Source organism: Anticarsia gemmatalis, chromosome 11 (genome assembly GCF_050436995.1).
Source record: "Anticarsia gemmatalis isolate Benzon Research Colony breed Stoneville strain chromosome 11, ilAntGemm2 primary, whole genome shotgun sequence".
Lineage (NCBI taxonomy): Eukaryota > Metazoa > Arthropoda > Insecta > Lepidoptera > Erebidae > Anticarsia > Anticarsia gemmatalis.
Window position 1 is genome coordinate 10,157,173 of NC_134755.1, and position 17,755 is coordinate 10,174,927.

The 17,755-nt window shown below is 34.6% G+C and overlaps 1 protein-coding gene across 3 annotated transcripts in view; it reads left to right on the top strand.

Annotated features, from left to right (window-relative positions):
- Men (NADP-dependent malic enzyme) overlaps positions 1–17,755 on the top strand; it is a 48,077-nt gene that overhangs the window by 20,899 nt on the left and 9,423 nt on the right. The window lies entirely within an intron of this gene.

The following is a 17,755-nucleotide window of genomic DNA, read 5'->3' on the forward strand; positions in this document are numbered from 1 at the left end:
TAAAGTTCTTTATGTTGTTGTCATGCATTAATACAAGAATTACGCATTTCACTTGTTTTCTGCATAAAAAAATCTTGCTAACTTTTAACTCTCTTATTCATAAACACACTATAAACCTATTTTAGTTAACAAACTACTATAATATGTTTTCTCTTTTTGGAAGGAGTAAGGACGGAGTGAAAAAAATAAAAGTCTTTATAAGCCCTTTATAACTTCATATATTTTTATGAATAAGAGGGTAAATGTAAAGGTAGTCTTTAATTTATTTATGAGATGTATTTCATAGCCAATGTTTGGGCATGGGCTTCTCTTTCATCCGAAGAGAAGAAGGGTTAATCTTTCTGTTAAATTTCATAATTGTGGCCAATTTGCTGATACCAAAGGCTTAACAAAAAAGGGATAATCATTATATTAAACAGGGTAGCAGAATTTAAGTATTACGAGTTCATTTTCGATGTGTAAATATTGGTCTTATTACTGAGGTAACCCAATCATCAGTCCTTAATTAAATTATGTCAATTAGTGGCGGTTGCAGCCTTGCTGACTCAAGTGCCGCACTCGTATAACAATTAATTTGTCTTAATTAAAATAATATAACACTTATACATTCAAAAGACATACACAAATCATTTCGACGATGCCTAGGAATAAGGTCAGGTGCGTAGACTGCGTAGTACTCGTAATCGGCGGTTCTGTATGACAAGATGTATGGATGTGAATGAAGCAAAGGAAGTGTTTAAGAATCGTACTAAGTGGCATTCTCTGGTCTCTTACCCTTATGGGAAGAAGGCGTGATTTTATGTATTTACTAGCTGACCCGCGCAACTTCGCTTGCGTCACATAAGAGAGAATGGGTCAAAATTTTCCCCGTTTTTGTAACATTTTTTACTGGTGCTCTGCTCCTATTGGTCGTACCCTGATGATATATAGCCTATAGCCTTCCTCGATAAATGGGCTATCTAACACTGAAATAATTTTTCAAATCGGACCAGTAGTTCCTGAGTTTAGCGCGTTCAAACAAACAAACAAATAAACAAACTCTTCAGCTTTATAATATTAGTTTAGATATATGTCTTATACCTTAAAGAAGATATAAATGGAGTGTATGCGCATTCACTTGTGATATATTTTGTCGAATAATTTTTAGGTGACATTGCATAATCGGTATACTTACTCTACAGAATTGTAATCTGCAGTCAATCGAAAGATAGCGTCTTATTTCAAAATCTAGTTATATCTGGAATTGACAATGATATGCATCTTGCAACTAGAAACAACAGTCTACACATTAAGATAATAAATACTAAGGTAGATAACAAAATCGCCATATTTATCTTAACGAAAGTCTTTATCAATATTTGGCATATTAATCTAGACTCCCAGACATTATGACATGGTGAAGAAACAAACCACTTGTGATTATTTCAACAGTAACTAGGCATAGTTGATGTTTGCAATCTCTTATCTCAAACACCAGTCGGCTCAGGTGTACCGCCTACACTATAGACAAACTATTACATTCGGATAATATCGATAGTTGTCCAATGTTGCTTAAATTTTCGTAATGACAATAAACAAGATCAAATTATTTATTCATTTAGGTCAAATACATACACTTTTGGCCGATATTTCGATTATCGTCAGTTCGGAAGGTAAGACCAAGCAGAGTTGACAAAAAACTACTGGCCACTTGTAAAATAAAAAATATATTGGGTTGTGGCTGTTTTTTTTTATGTCTATTTGTGAAGCGTAAAAGTATCGCGAATTAAAAAAAACTGGACTTCCGTCTAATAAAACCTCTTTACTATGACAAAAAATACGAGTGTATCTTTTTTGAAAATGCAGTTAAAACCACTTAACATGCAAAGATTCTAGTTTCGCAAATGAGTCTAATTTCTAATTTAGTCGTTACTTGCAAATTGTTAGCGGAACACATTTTCGTAAATTAAATTCGCTTGAAAAACTATTCTTCTAATTAATACAATGTATTTAGAAGTTAATTATCACTCAGTAACGGTGAAGAAATATGAGAGACCCGTGTTAAAATGAGTCTTCGAATCGAGGATCATTAATGAGCTCGCTACGCCTACCGACTTATACGATGAAAAGTAATTAGCTTCAGAAAATTCGCTATCATTATCTGATTACAGGTCCTAGTTAATCTAGTCGTTGTTAATTAATAAATTAGAAAAATGACAGGACATGTAATGTTGTTGTCAATATTTATTGCCTAAAATAAATAGCTCTCGTATTAATACATATTATTTTGTCTCCATCCGGTCTCTTAATAATATTTTATGAATATTTAAGGACTTTTGCAAACTCTATTATAAGTTAGGATCGTCATGAATTCTTTTTTTTTTAAGTAGGTACCTAAGCATGCCACAGTGATCATTCTCTACTTTTAACTTAACGATTACAAAGTACTACAATTAAAAAGACATCATTATTTAAAGAAACAATGATTATTCACTTTATACGTTTGTAGTTCTAGTAAAAAACCTGTCAACGGTCAAATGTACACAGTTGACGTCAAAATGAAACAACTTAAAGTTTATATAAATGTTAGTGTAGGCAAAAATTGCGTCAGTTTATTTTGTCATTAGACACCTACGTGTGGCGTGTAAACGGAATAAAGCCTACGCCAAACAGTAATATAGACATTGCGTGTTTTAGTAATCATTGTGAAACGGAAGCCGATTTAAAATTACTTGTCACCATCATCTGGACCGAGAAATAAAACCGTTTTATGGGTATCATATTGATGGGATCTTAATAACTCATTAGGTATTTAATTTCTATACAAATACGGACCAAAGTTATGATAGTTGGCTGCTCCTATGCAAATAGGGGACCAGTCTGTTGCCATGTACTCGGCATAGTTCCAATACCTAAAGGTAATCTCCTGGCTGCACAAACTTTCGGCCGAGGTCTCAATAGTTTGTAACTCACGTCCATATATCGTATTTACTTGAAGAAAATTAAAACCATAGTCCATTATAAACATTAGTTTCAGCTAAGCGTAAAAAGTTAAAGTATTCTGTGTTAATCTCAGTTCTAAACTACCTATATACCAAATAACATCAAAACCGAGGAGTCGATTTTGCGTACAATAGTAACAAACATACATCCACTTATACAAACTTTCGCATTTATAGTAAAGGAAGGATTTTATATAAAACTGCTCCGAGTTATTCCTTCAGTGCCAGATCAATATCTTATATCGCGTTAGTCTATTTTCGTTGGAGACTTTTCGGCATCAAAGTCACCTGTGCCAAGCTAAATAATAAATCGAACTAGTCACCAGTACTGGTAATAGAATTATTATATCGATTTTAGATAAGCCTCAAGGCTAATCGGCTTACTATGCATTAGAATATCTCACTTTAATAAAAGTTGTCTAATTTAACATTTTATACGCTGTTCTCGCAAAAGTTTGATACTTAGGTACCTTCTGTGTATTTTATTGAGGTCAAATGTGCCCTACAGGGATCTATAAACAGGGTTTTATGAACATTCAACAAAATACAAATCCCTTTATGTAATAAAAACAAAAGTCGAAAGTCTAAAAACTGAAACTTACTGACTTTCTGACAGATGTAATTCTCTCAAAATTATTCTGTACGTTAAAATATACTAGGCATTTTATGGTGTGGTCGAACGACATTATCCTTGCCAACTCGTGGAAGTAATATTTGGAAGGAAATGGCTCATGAGCGTGACCGAACCGGACATTTGATACATAGAAATATTAACATATGGTATACGTATAGTACATTCATAATTAATGGTTTTGTTATGATTGTTTAATCAATATGGCCGCTCGTTTTTCAATGAGTTATGTTTGTATCGTGGAGTGGGGCGACCATGGGGAGGATCAACCCCGTGACCTTCCCGTAAGCCGTTTAAACTGTGTTCCAATTTATATGGGGTTGACTGAATTAATTTTCGTTAAATGTTCTTAAAGATATATTTAATTGGTAGCTTACTTGTTTATTTGTGTGTACGTATTTGAATGTTTTTAAAATTGCTAATTAAAAAGACAATTCGATAAAAACGCAGGCGTAAATATCCATGCAAAGTTTCATAATTATTGGATTAAAGAATTAAAAGATTACCGAACTACTAATTTAAATTACAAAGAACTATCTAAATTCAGTTCTGTTTTATTTGTTAGCGACCTTAATTTTAAAACGTAAACACCATTTTTACAAACATCTTCTTAAGTTAACCTTTTTTAAATTTCTTTACCAAATCACATACGAATTATACTGTCGATAGGTATTCATGTTCGGTGGGTGTGTCTCTACGTCACGTCGTACGATCGTACAAGGTCGACCCGCTCTTGGTAATGAACCACAAACGTTCGGTTGCCGCAACAAACACTCTTGGTTTCGTCACAATACGCGTGTGAAAGTCCCATGAGTCGTTAGTAGGAACTACAGCCTATGTTGTGTTAGTCATTGTGTGGTTTTTATTCTAACAAATGAGATCAAGGATCTAGTAACGGGTTTTTAACGGGTTATTTGTAGATTAGTCATCGCGGAATTAATAAAGGCCATCTTATTCGGAAGTAGAGGTGTCTCTAACAAACATATAAGAAGGTTCTTAATCTTTCGTTGATAGACTAAACTTGATTATTATGATACATATTCAGAGAGTATAAAAATAGGGAAATTGCAGTAAAAACTTCAAGTATTTTCACGGTACTAACTCAAATCGTGCCAGGCAAGACTCTAGCAAATGTAAATCAGCTTTACTCGCAAAAATCATTTATACATTTCTTTGATGAAATGTCGGAGCCGAATTCCTTCAAATCTCGGCCTTGTAGAGCACGTTCGAGTAGGAAATCAATCAACCTCAGAAAGCTCAGTACTTTACTTGGTTCCCAAGAGACCTTGACAATCAAGCCTCTTATTGAATCAATACGAAATGCCTAGCTGTCTAAATCTACATACCTGTATACTTTCTATATTTTATGCGTTGCAGTTAGTTCCACATATTTTGTTTGCCAATTTTATAACTGAGCTCACATATTTTGCTAGGTTTCAAGCACTACTATGATGAAAGCCTTATTATATAACTGATACATATATACAAGAAGGTAGTAACCTCATAAGTCTAGTAGAAAAGTGTAACAAACAGCTGATAATACAAGTGTAAAAGTAGGTGATTATTTTTCATTTTCACTTGATTGGCGAATTATTAGTATAAAAGCTGAAGGTTAACCTCAGCACAATAGCAATGTCCCGACCTCACGAAGATTGGAGTTTGGGTTGACCCAAAACTGTTTATTTGATGCGTAAAATTTGTATCGCTGTATTTATTGCTCTAGATATTCGAAAGGGTCGGAGTTTCTTCTTAATATTTCTAAAACATCATCATCGAAATATTATTAATTATAATTATTGTTTACGTTGTGGACTTAAGGCCTAACTAGCCCTTCGTTCGGAAAGAGACCCTTGCCCAGCAGTGGGACTGTTATATGTTAAACATCTTTGCCGTGTAAGTGAATGGTAAAATAAAACATTCGCTACCTTTAAATAAGATACTTGACTGTCTCATTCATTATGGATATTTAACGTAAAAACTCTGCGTGTTTATATGCCTATATCGCATTCGGTAACAGTGTGGTGTCCGATAAGACCATGCGACAGATATATTTATAACATATTATATGATAGTTTTGTAACAAAATACACAATAATAGTGTTATCAGATATCAGTTCGAGTATTGTTTGATGTTTATTATCGCGATCGTTACTGATAACAGAGTTTGCTGAAGGCTGTTAGATACAGGTAGTGCTTCTATTACCTATACCTATCTGCCTGTGTTCTAGCGAAGCAGTTTATATAACTGGCAGGTTGCACTTCGCAAATTGGAATTCTAGACTGAAATTGGAACCTTGTACAAATTGCTTGGCAAAAGAAAACTAGTTCTGCACTTTAAAAAGTTGTTAGTTTAGAATGGTTCTTGATCCATATAACGCACAGATCCACCTCGTGTTACAGGGATTATAATTTCTTCTAATAGTTACTTGTGTTATTGTAGAAGTTATTATAAAGAGAAGCATAATAATAAGTTATCCGATGTTATTAATACAACTGCATTCTCTTATAAAACATGTTATTATTTGACGTGTGAAAAATACCAGGTATTTAATTGTCTTGTTATCTACACAATATCGATTCACGATCTTCTTCCTTTAATTAAATGACAATAATTATAATGTACTATCATAAGACGATTAGCCGTAATGTGATAAACTTGTTGGTCATTTTTTGATCAGTCTAAAACTCAAAATTTGAATGTCATGCTTCCTACTTCAAGGCACAGATTTGAATCTATGACGTCATTCGTATTTTACGTGGTATTTCACAAGTATTACACCATGACCATTACGGCTATCTTAAAATAACTATAGAAACTTTGTATTTACGTTTTACATCCTAATATTATTATAAATGCGAAAGTTTGTGAGAATGTATGTTTGTTACTCTTTCACGAAAATGCTACTGAACCGATTACGATGAAATTTGGTATATAGGTGGCTGAAGATCCAGAAAAACGCATAGGCTACATTTTATCTCGGAGTTTCCCAGGTTGACTCGGGAAGGGTTTCCACTCGGACGAAGTTGCGGGCGGCCTCTAGTTTGAACTATGTATGAAATCCTTATCCAAACAGCCAATGTTATTTCAGGCTCCAAATAATGTTGTCAATTCCACAAGCTTAGCGTACTAACATAGTTTTCAAAGGTATTTTAGTTACAACCGCTGAGTGTTATTACTTCACACAAAGTTGGACATAAACCCTCAAACATGTTGTCCGACAATAAACAGACAGAAAAACCATTTTGCCGAGAATAATGGCGGTCAATTTGCGCTAATGTGGACCTTTTCTCTGTTTTGTATGAGTTTAATTGAATAAAACAGTTACCTCGGGACTCTGGTCGTTAATGTGGATAATCATGAGATCCTAAATTCTTCCTTAAATATGAAAATGATAGCTGTGTAACCTTACGTCGCGTAATCTTTACTTGTCTACGCTTAGAAATGTGAGCGGGTACCGTAAAAGTAGTTTATAAAAGTTAAATAAAAATATGCTTGGTAGAAATGTTTTAAAACCTGCGCTAAAAAATCTTGAAACAAAATAAAACAAGGTCGGTCTAATTTAGCTGTAGTGTTTTAGTGTACAAATTATTCTAAAAATAAACTTACTTTTTAGAATGACTAATGACTTGCCTATTCGTACTGGTTGGTAATTACAACACGCCATGACTGTGCACGTCATTTCGTACGACTATTTGCTGTTAAAACCTTCATAATAGCAAGCTTCTACCAAGAGTGTGACATCACCACTTATAAAGGCTTTGCGGCGAGTCGGCGCCAGAAATCCTCTGAATTCTTCCTTTGTCTGTAAATATTTACTTTGTACCCCTACAATGGTATTACAAGATCTTTAACCGTCTCAAAATTGTTTCTCACTTGAAATAAATTCAAAGATTCAAAGCGATATCTTTGACACTGAAGGGCACAGAATGTTGTAATATAAAATGTAAAAAGATTTACTTTATCATGTGACGTTAAACTTTGCGCACATTTCGTTCCAGCCGGTTAGATACAATTTTATCTGTCTCTCAAGTATTCTTGTTTGTGATATCAAAGGATTTTGTGACTGCTATTAAATTCAGGAGCTGACACTGATACGCTGAGTCGATGGAAATATACGATGATCTTTGCGAAAACTTATACGATATAGGAATTTCATTTCATTTTTATATGTAGAGGCCTAAGGACTCAACTCGGTAAATCTCGTCAAATTACTAAAAAAAATAATACTATAACAGTTATAAAACGTTTAAATAAATTGTACCCTTCTTCTTATTTAAGGACAACTAAATCAAAGCAAATAGTTTCACGTGTCTTTCGCAAATAACGTACAATTTTCTCAGGTCCGACTTGGGAATAGTTTTCTCCTCCGTAAGTTTTCTTTATCTCGCAATACATAACAAGGGTTTTCGTAATACATTATTTTGCTAACAGAAAAACTCTGTGTGTTCTACAAACGAATCACGTTTTCTTTAGAATTTTTCTTCCGAGAAACAGTCACAGGAAATGAGATAAATAAACTTCAGTACAACGTAAAGGAAATAATTCATGACAATGTTTATTTACTTGAACGGGAAGGAGAAAATGGCAGGTTTATTTTGAAATCTCGGAAACCCTTTCTCCGGATTTAATTTTCGTAGCATTATACAGAGAGGAACAATGTTATATTATTTGTTATCGTTTTAAGCGGTATCACGACATGCCGTGATAAAAATGTCACTTATTAATAACACACGTGGATACAGAGAGGAGGTTCCGCGGATTTACGTTATCGTAATACCCAAAAATTGATTTTCTAATACTGATAAGAGAGATTAATTCAAGTGCTCTCATAGTTTTATTAATAGTTTAATCTTTTGCACGCTTTTACATATTTACCGATGTTATCATTCCTTTCATTACTTTTCCTATAATAGGTACTTGGTTATTTATGAAGGTGTTGAATTATAAATACTTTTGGGTGTAGTAAAAAATCCTTGAAACATTTGTTGGGCACGTGCCTCGGTGAGAAAATTTTCGTACTTTACACTGATAACATCTTTCTTGATATTACGCAATTTCTAAGAGTTTTTTGAAACGTGGCTAGAGTTGATCGAAATATTTACTTTTGTGCAAGTTATGAGAAAAGTGATAGAAGAAGAAGCCAAAAGTATTTTGTTTCAGTTTAACTTACTTTTATCTAGTAGTAGACTGACTTGCTGTAGACTTCGATAAATACACCTAGAGTTAAATCGCCTCAACTACTGTCCAAATCGAGTCAATATTTCCTTACCCACAAACCCACTTAAGAAAGCTGTTTCCATGCTGAAAAACGACCTCTAGGACAGTAATGTCCTATTTATTTATGTTTATCCTATATCTTCGTGACTCCATCGTTTTAGTCCGTGCGCGGCTTAGCCTATTTACAAATAGTTCCTTGTGTGCGTTCGATATTATCAGGCGGGGTTGCATGTTGTCGTTAATTGAATCATTGACTCGGTAATCCTGCGACGCCTCAGGCTTTGTGGGGCGGATTACCGTCGCCATGGCGACGAGATAGCTTGCGTTTATAAATGTTATGTGAACCACACCACCTTCAGTGTTAGCTACTAACCTCATTTGTTGAACTCGTGTCGTATATTTTAGCTCGGACTGTTGTTGGTTAACTGTTGTTTTTGTTGTTGTAATCGTTTGCGGTTGCAATTTGTGCTCGGTTTACCCAAATGTGGTTTGCGTGAATGTACATGAGTGAAATTGCGTGACGTTGATTCAAATTGGGGAATGCTTTTCAATTTCCGGAATTTGTAACGCGATTTTGACATTTATATGTGCAAGATTTATTGAAATTAAACGAAAGTAAAGCGATTAGTAGAGCAGCTACTATACAATTATATCTTAAGATACGGACATATAATATATGAGCGTAAAATATAAGATGAAATCTGAACAATGAAGAATAGTAAAGTCACTAGTACAATATTTCAAAAGTAGTTCTAAGAAATGTGTACTGAAAAGATAATAATGCCATTGTGTGGCACAGAAAGGTTTCAAGTGTGTTGCACAGCGGAAGTCGATAAGTTCACCCCGACATATTGTGCGAATGTAGGTTATTGTTAGCTGCTATTGTTAGCCTTGCTATCTAGGCGTCCTAGGCACTAACTAGACACCACGCCTAGGTATATCCTTGCATTGTAACACATATGAAAGTGATACAATATGACCTATTATGAATTGTTCTAGTACTGATAAACAAATGAATGCTTAGTGTTCGGTTATGCTACTCACATTATATCCTAGTGTGTTGTGTTACGGTAGTTGCATAAATTAATGTTTTGATTACGTGATAAGCTTACTTATCTAGGGAGATTATGAGATTGAGACAATCTGTACACTGTATAGTATAGAGCTACTATGTTGCTTTATTGTTTAGTATAGAGATTTTATCAAATAATCTCAATTTAAACATTTTAAAACATTGAAATTCGAAATGAGAACTTGTCATTCTCGTGGAATACTTGGCAATACTTGCGGTCACGTGTTATTAAAATTAAATGGATTTTGCTACAAAGAAATGGAGAAGAAATCATTTTTAAGGTCTACCTAAAGACCCGTTACGGAATAGAATACCATGAAAAGAAGAAGAAAAATATTCTTCAACAGGATTAGAATTTATCTCGACAATTATAGCTTAATTCAGAAAATATAACAAAATTCTTATCGTAATTTCACTGATAGATTGCATAGTTTTACTATGCATTTCAAACACTAACCAACACGTAGTTAAGCTCAAATCAAAGCGTGCTCCAAATTGTGCAACTCTGCTCTACTTCAAAAGGAATTTCGTATGCGGTTCATTTCGCGTTCAATTCACAACATTCCTAACTAAATGTACTGGCAAAGCTAATACCGCTCTATTTGTTAGTGAAATGTAGGGATTTAATCTGACAGTGACGAATGTGGCCCTCAATAAGCTGGCTCTGAACTGCCTCAGGTGTATAGAACTTTGATTTAACGACAAAGTTTATAGTCTTATTGGTATAGATACAATTTAGATATTTAGAGAAGCGATATTCAAATTGGCCATGTTAGGGATGATGACTTAAGTTTTATTTATTGTCTTTTATGGCTACAAACTGGCCAGGGCCACTACTCATATGAACAAAGTTTAAGAATGAAGCAAGCAAAAAATTTTTTTCGATTGTGGTTCATATTTTTTACTTTTTGTATACTCATACAACGTTCTATTAATTAGGAAATAGTCTTAGAACATGTTTGATTGATATTTTAGTGAAATAACACGCCGCGGCTTATGCATTTTTTATTTGTACACTCAGAAAGATAATAATATGTTCGTACAGACCTACATGGTAGTTTAAATATTCCGTTCACGTTAATCTAAATACCATCTATGTATATTTTTCCTTTATAAGCCCGGTGTTATTATGAAGGCATATTATAGTTTAAACCGCGAGCTCGTCATTTACCTCAAGCCGTTTATATTACTTGTTGACGTGCAGCCATGTTATGCAAACTTAGGAACAATTTACAAGCGGTAGAATAACATTTTATTATTTTATTTGTATTTACACATAACGTCCCCAACCCGCACTTGGCCAGCGTGGTGGATTCAAGGTCTAACCCCTCTCTCATTACGGGAGGAGACTCTTGCCCAGCAATTAGTTTTTATTTTATTTACACAATAGATTTTATAAGAAATTCATATCTTTAACGGTTGTTTATATTGCTCAGTAAAAGTGTAAAAAGTTTACATGACAGCTTGCTATAAGATTCTATTTGGAGATTTTAAATCAGCGGGATAACTGATTCTCTCCTTTCTATGAAGAATTTTCTATAATAGCATTCGCTAATAAAACATAAGTATACTCGAATGAAAATGGGAAAATTCTAAGGTTCATCAGCGCCTGCAAACACTGGAATAATTCAAAATTTTCGCACTCATTTATATCGAGAGAACCTTGTCAGCTAAATGAGAAGTAGACATCGCAGCATTAACGAATGTTGACTCAGTGCCAAGAGAAAACCCTCGCTCTTGAACGAGCCGTCAGTGTTGGTACTATATCGACCCGGTGCAGCTATAGCTACACTTGAACAACGCACCCTACTGTAGGTATATTGATACAGTTGCGGGCAAAAATATGGATACAATGACACTTTTCCAAATGACGTGCTATGTTCGAAGACGTAGACGCAATTGTCGCTATATTATAACCATGATAAACAGCGCTTTAAAGGCCGTGTTTAGCCGCCTCTGTATGTAGCAAATAGTAGTAAATAACAAACATATAAATATTTACAGTTGTTTTTATTAAATGACTGCCACTTTAACTACTACTATAGCTGTGGAACTGGATCTAAGAAACAATTTGTAAAATATTCAGTTGAAAGGAATTAAAACCAGTAAACAGCGGTACATTAAGTAACTCACTGTTAAAATTGAGATTGAAAGTGTGACGACGTAAATATATTTTTGCTTGTGAGTGTACTTGACGGTAAACGTGATAAAATTGCGTCTCAAAGGGCTTGTGATGTTCCCTGAGTATTAAGAAGATTAAAAGGTCGTGATTTCCGCTTGTCAAGTTAATGTAGTCTTTGTAGGGAACGAGAATTGTGTCAATGCATGTACAATTTGTAAGGCTCTGTATAAATTCAAGTCGTAATAATAATATGTAACGCTTTGATTTCCGCTAAATTTGTTTTCTTTTTGAGTACTATGTTTTTCTCCAGGATGCAATTTTTAAACCCTATCATAGTTTATCCAAATTGGGTAGCCATTTAGCTGTCAAAACAACAAACTGATAGCTACTTTCGCTTTTATGACATAAGTTTAGATTATGGTTAGTATCGATTAGTATGTACAGTTGTACAGTCAGCCCTAAAAGTAGCTTAACTTATTTAATCCTTCGAAACCCCACATTGCGTCGAAAAAAACCCGAGAGGTATTTAAAGCAAAAGAGGTTTTATAGTTTTTATTTGTTAAGCGACTTTGGAGTTAGATGTAGTAATCTATAGATAATAAAAAATACTCCTAACTCAAAAAAAACTGTTCGTTAGTATTGTTTCTGCTTCTATAGTCATTAAGAACAAAGTCTTATGACGTCAAATTGTTGATAAATGACTACTTAACGAACTATTACGTCACACCGATGAACTGAAAATTACGTTCAGACAAAAAGTTACCTTGACTTTTGTTAGTGGCTAAGATAATATAATTCGTGTCAATGTTATATTAGTAGGTTATATGCTGCTTGCACTTGACGCAAAAAGATTAGCATTTGTTAATTATTGAGACTGAAGTACTGGAAAATGTGCAACCCAATTTTCGTGATATTTCAACAATTACAATACAAAATATTATTGATCCATTACATTACCTTAGTGATTTAAAAAAAACCGTTTGAGCACGTTTTTGAGGAAGGAAAATGTCATTTTAGGGGGAAAATGTCATGCCATTGACCTTTCTTATGATTCATGTTATTAAGGCCTTACAATCAATATTTTTATACGACAGTAGAGAGTAGTCCGTCAACAGCCTTAAATTCCACTAAGTTTAAGAAAGAACAGACCTCAGTACTTTATTACAGAGGTTTAATTAATGCCTGTTTTTAATTGTTGGGACGAGGAAAAATGTTAGGACCATTCACACTTCAATTACTTAAAAGTTGGAAACTCAGAAGAGGTCTGCTCCCTAATGGCCTATTCGAGGGATTAATTGAGCCGACCAAATTACCCATTTATTTGCGCAAGACTCAAGTTGCTTTGTTGAAAAGATATACAACGACACGCTATGTCGATAACTTACATTTTACAATAAATTTTCAGATGAAGAATTTTGAATATGTAATCAACCGATTTGTAACGTATTTTAGAAACTATAAATGTTAATAGCTATCCTTTAAACCTCGAAAGTTATTCATGGATATTCACAAGGATTTACATTTTCCCAGTGAAAGGACTCCGGGAAGCCCGCCAAGTCTCGGAAAGGCTTACAAAATTTATATGAAGTGAGATACCTATCGCTGTTTGCGAAATTCTTTTTTCCTCTTTACCACATCGTTTCGAGATTTTATCACTTTTACCTTGCTTGCTACGGAAAAATATATGAATCATCTTACTTTACAGTGGTGTCAAATATTCATAAGTTTGAATAATAAACGTCGCAATGTCTCGCCTTGGCCTCGACAACACTACTTCAGCGTGAATTATTTCGCTCTGAAAATTATTATGTTTACATGGTCGACAGTTTTGTTTGTTCACTCTGATTGCTCGCAGGACTGAGCAAATTAATTCATTTTTCGTGTTTATTCACCCCAAACACAAATACAAAATTACGTAGAACAGACGTTTATGTTTTACCTCGAAATTTAACTCTGCAGGTGAATTTGATTTACTTATGATGATTATTAAATCAAGTTTACTTTCACGACAATAATCCTAATAGTTGTAATGGTGCAATTAGTGTCAATGTTGGTTGTAAACATGTAGTCCTTACGTCTAACGAACTGGTACCGTAATTTAAAAGTAATAAAAGCCAAGATCAATGTGACCAAATACGGACAGATCAGAATCACCGCGGCTAGAAGTTTTGTCGCCGTCGGCGTTCCCAAGTTGAAGGCGATTTGTCGATTACTCATGTAATTGGGACAATTTGTGATCGTATCGATGTATACGACGACAGTAATGGTCTTGATTTAGAATAATGATTGCTCTAAACATGTACCTGTCGTGCCTGCGGCGATCTTTCCGCTGGCACCCGTGATTGCCATAACAATTTGAAAATGATTGGAACATGACAGTAATCTAGTTAACTTTGCTGGTAATCGCGAACGATTTGACGACTAATGCGATAAGCTACTACCTTGGAAGCCAAAACAAATCAAGATTTTCGGCTCCCACTGGATTTGCGTAATTGGAATTGCACATTGATTGGTTTTAAAGCTCCCTGGTTAATGCGCTTGATACATATACAATTATACATTCAATTTATATCGCACAAAGAGCACGAATTCGGCTACGATATTGGATTGGTAGAGATCTCACAGTAAATATGTTTAACATAAGAAAACAGTAACGTAAGTGAAAATATTTCCCGGCCGACACCAGCTGTCATCAAAAACATTAACGAGGGTAAACTTTTGGAAATACACATTGTTTGGCAAAAACAAAAAGTGGGGTAACAGACCCTTTCCCGACCCAGTTATAAGGTTCATATAAAATACCGGCTCATAGGCTAAGATATCGATCGTTGTCAGGCGCCGCGATCACTAATAAAATAATAAATGTTCCATGTTGCTTGGCTCACTCCTTCCACCAGTTGAAATGCAGCACTCGTTACTCGCACTGAAAATTGAAAAGCTTTTCCCATTTCAGATAAGTGTAAAATACTGGGTTTTGTAGCTTTCTCAAGTGTTATTGGAGCGTAAAGATTGCTTTATAGTGTCAACATAGCGTTTTAAAGACTGTTTTATTTTTATGGCACGTTTTACGTCTTAAGATAGGGCTTGAGTTATACTCATAGTGTGGACAATGGTTTAGCAGTGAAGTGTTATAAAATAGTGGTCGATATAAAAAGTGATAGATGTGTAAAAATGGCAAGAGATTGGTGGCAGCTGACGCCTCGCCGCGATATATTCTCGATGCCCGAGTGTCTTGGAGCTGCCGACTCGCGGGTGCGTACAAAAGAAAGGGTTGGATGATGAATAATAAGTTCGATGTCTATCGATTCTAAAGGGTTATAATATAGGTATATTAGGTATCCAACAAAAGTTCTATACATTCAGTTTCTCGGTGATTATAAAAAAGAAAATAGACTTTGACTCGTTGTCAGGACCCTACATTGTCTTAATCGAATTTACATGTCGATATAAGTGCATATAACATATTTTTCTAATGTTATTAAAATTCTATTTAACCACAGTTATAACGAGATATACATATGGCTTGCCATAAGCAGATGTGGATAACATAAGTTAAATACTCCTGTCAAGCTTTTAATGGCTTTAGAAACTATCCGACCTTCAGAACTTAGCGTGGTTCCGTGTAGATGTTTGTACAAAAGGATCACAACATTTAATAGGGTGTAATCGAAACCTGTGCTTTGTACTCGTCGTGATCAAATATCCCTTGAATATTAAATTACGGTGAAATTGGTATCAATTCATATTAATCGAAAAAACTCTTTCTAAATTGCTGTGCCAAAAAAGAAACGAAAACCTCCGTGGCGCAGTGGTTAAGGTGGTCGCCAAACCTTTACTATTGCGTCGGTAGGTCGCAGATTCGATTCCCACGCTAGACAATTAGGTACTTGTGCGATCCGCAAATAATTGTTTCGGGTCTAGTCGTACTTTGTCCATTGTTTATACGTTTGTAAAAGTCACCACGACTCAGCAATCCTTAGTGCGAGAATTGTCTTTATTAGAAAAAAAAGACTCAACATGTCTGTTCAGTCAATAAGTCAGTTCCTATACACATTAAAAGACAATGTAAATGGATTTCAACTGTCGCAGTTAGTTGGAGCACTCCGTACAGTCTCAATGAATTACTCGCTCTGAAAGTTTCCGGCGCGCGGCTCGGCTTCCTGAAACGACATTAATTTTGTCAACTTGTAATGTACGAGCGACTGCTGATGGCAGGTGCTCCATGTTTCTCCAGACTTTATTCATATTTCATTATTCTCGTTAAGCTTTTCATTATTGCTTTGGATTTATTAGAGGGGAGAATATTATTCGGAAATATTTCGAGAATACTATTTAACATAGACTTTGAAGATTGTTAAACATAGTCAGACTTGAATCTTGAGTAAATATTTATCCAATAAATAAATTTATTTTAAGTACCACTGCTCGGCAAAGGTGTCTCCTACCGTAATGAGGGAGGGATTAGGCCTCAAATATCACGCTGTCCAATGGCGGGTTGGGGACGTAAAAAGACTTTAAGTAGTTCGCTAAAAATATAAGATAATGATATTATGTGTGGTATCGAAACTACGAATGTGTTGCATAATAATCTCTTTTGACCGGTACAATAAGTGTTAGTAAATACAACATTAAATCATTCTTAAAGAGCCTAGTTACTAAGTAACACTATTTATCAATCTTATATGGATCAATAGAATTATAAACATACCCATTAGTAAGTTATAATTAATGGAAACTTTCACATGACATGTAAAGCAAAACATTGTACTTTAACATATAATATAAACTCTAGAAATAAAACAAGCTGAATTAATCCCTATTTAAAGAGAGATAAGGTCTAAGATCTAATGAGACGGAGAGCAAGGTCGTTTGGATACGGTCACCTTCGTTGCGTCACTGCACAGCTCATTGTTTATGTTTGTGGGAACGTTTCCGGAGTCAGTAGCTATGGCACCTCATTGATCTTGATTTATTGAAACTCTTTGAAGAAATATTTATTAGATATGAGAGAGCCTATTCTAAGAATTATTTTTTGTCAATGAAATGAGTCAAAATGGAAAAAGATTTCTTTCGAGACTTTTTTTTAAATTGGAATATCATCAGGCTCCTTCATCCGAAATAATATTTTGAACATTTCAGTTACCTGAATTGGTCTTAGGATATTATTACCTCATATAAAAATGTGTTTTATATCTTACGAGTATGATTATAATATGAAGAATGTAGTCAGAGTGGGCTGGTCATTGCAATTGCAACAGACCGTTGATAAGGAAGCAGTCAATCATATTCTAAAACAATTGATGTACTCGTAATGATGTCCATTTTGCGCAGTTCTTTGAACTCATTCAACTCTTGGCATCATATAGAACACAATAACATTTGTATTGAGATTATCATTATGCAAAAATATGGTATCTAATAGGTAGATTTTTTTTATACCTACAGCAGTGTTATACAGCTTTTTAATCAATGCAAAGTTCGAAAACCGCACTTGTGACTTCATTCAGACCAGCGTGGTGCTAGCTCTACCTCGGTACAGAAAAGACCTGTGCCCAGCTATAGAACAGCAATAGACCTTAATTAAACTCATAGTTTTAAAAGCCCTTCCCATGTTTGTTTAGATAAATTATTTGATAACAAGTGAACGTGTGCACGCACGTGTTATCGCTGCATCGATTTTTCTCTAGTGCTTTTAATAGCAAGTGCTATCTACGTCCTGTTTTAAACGCTA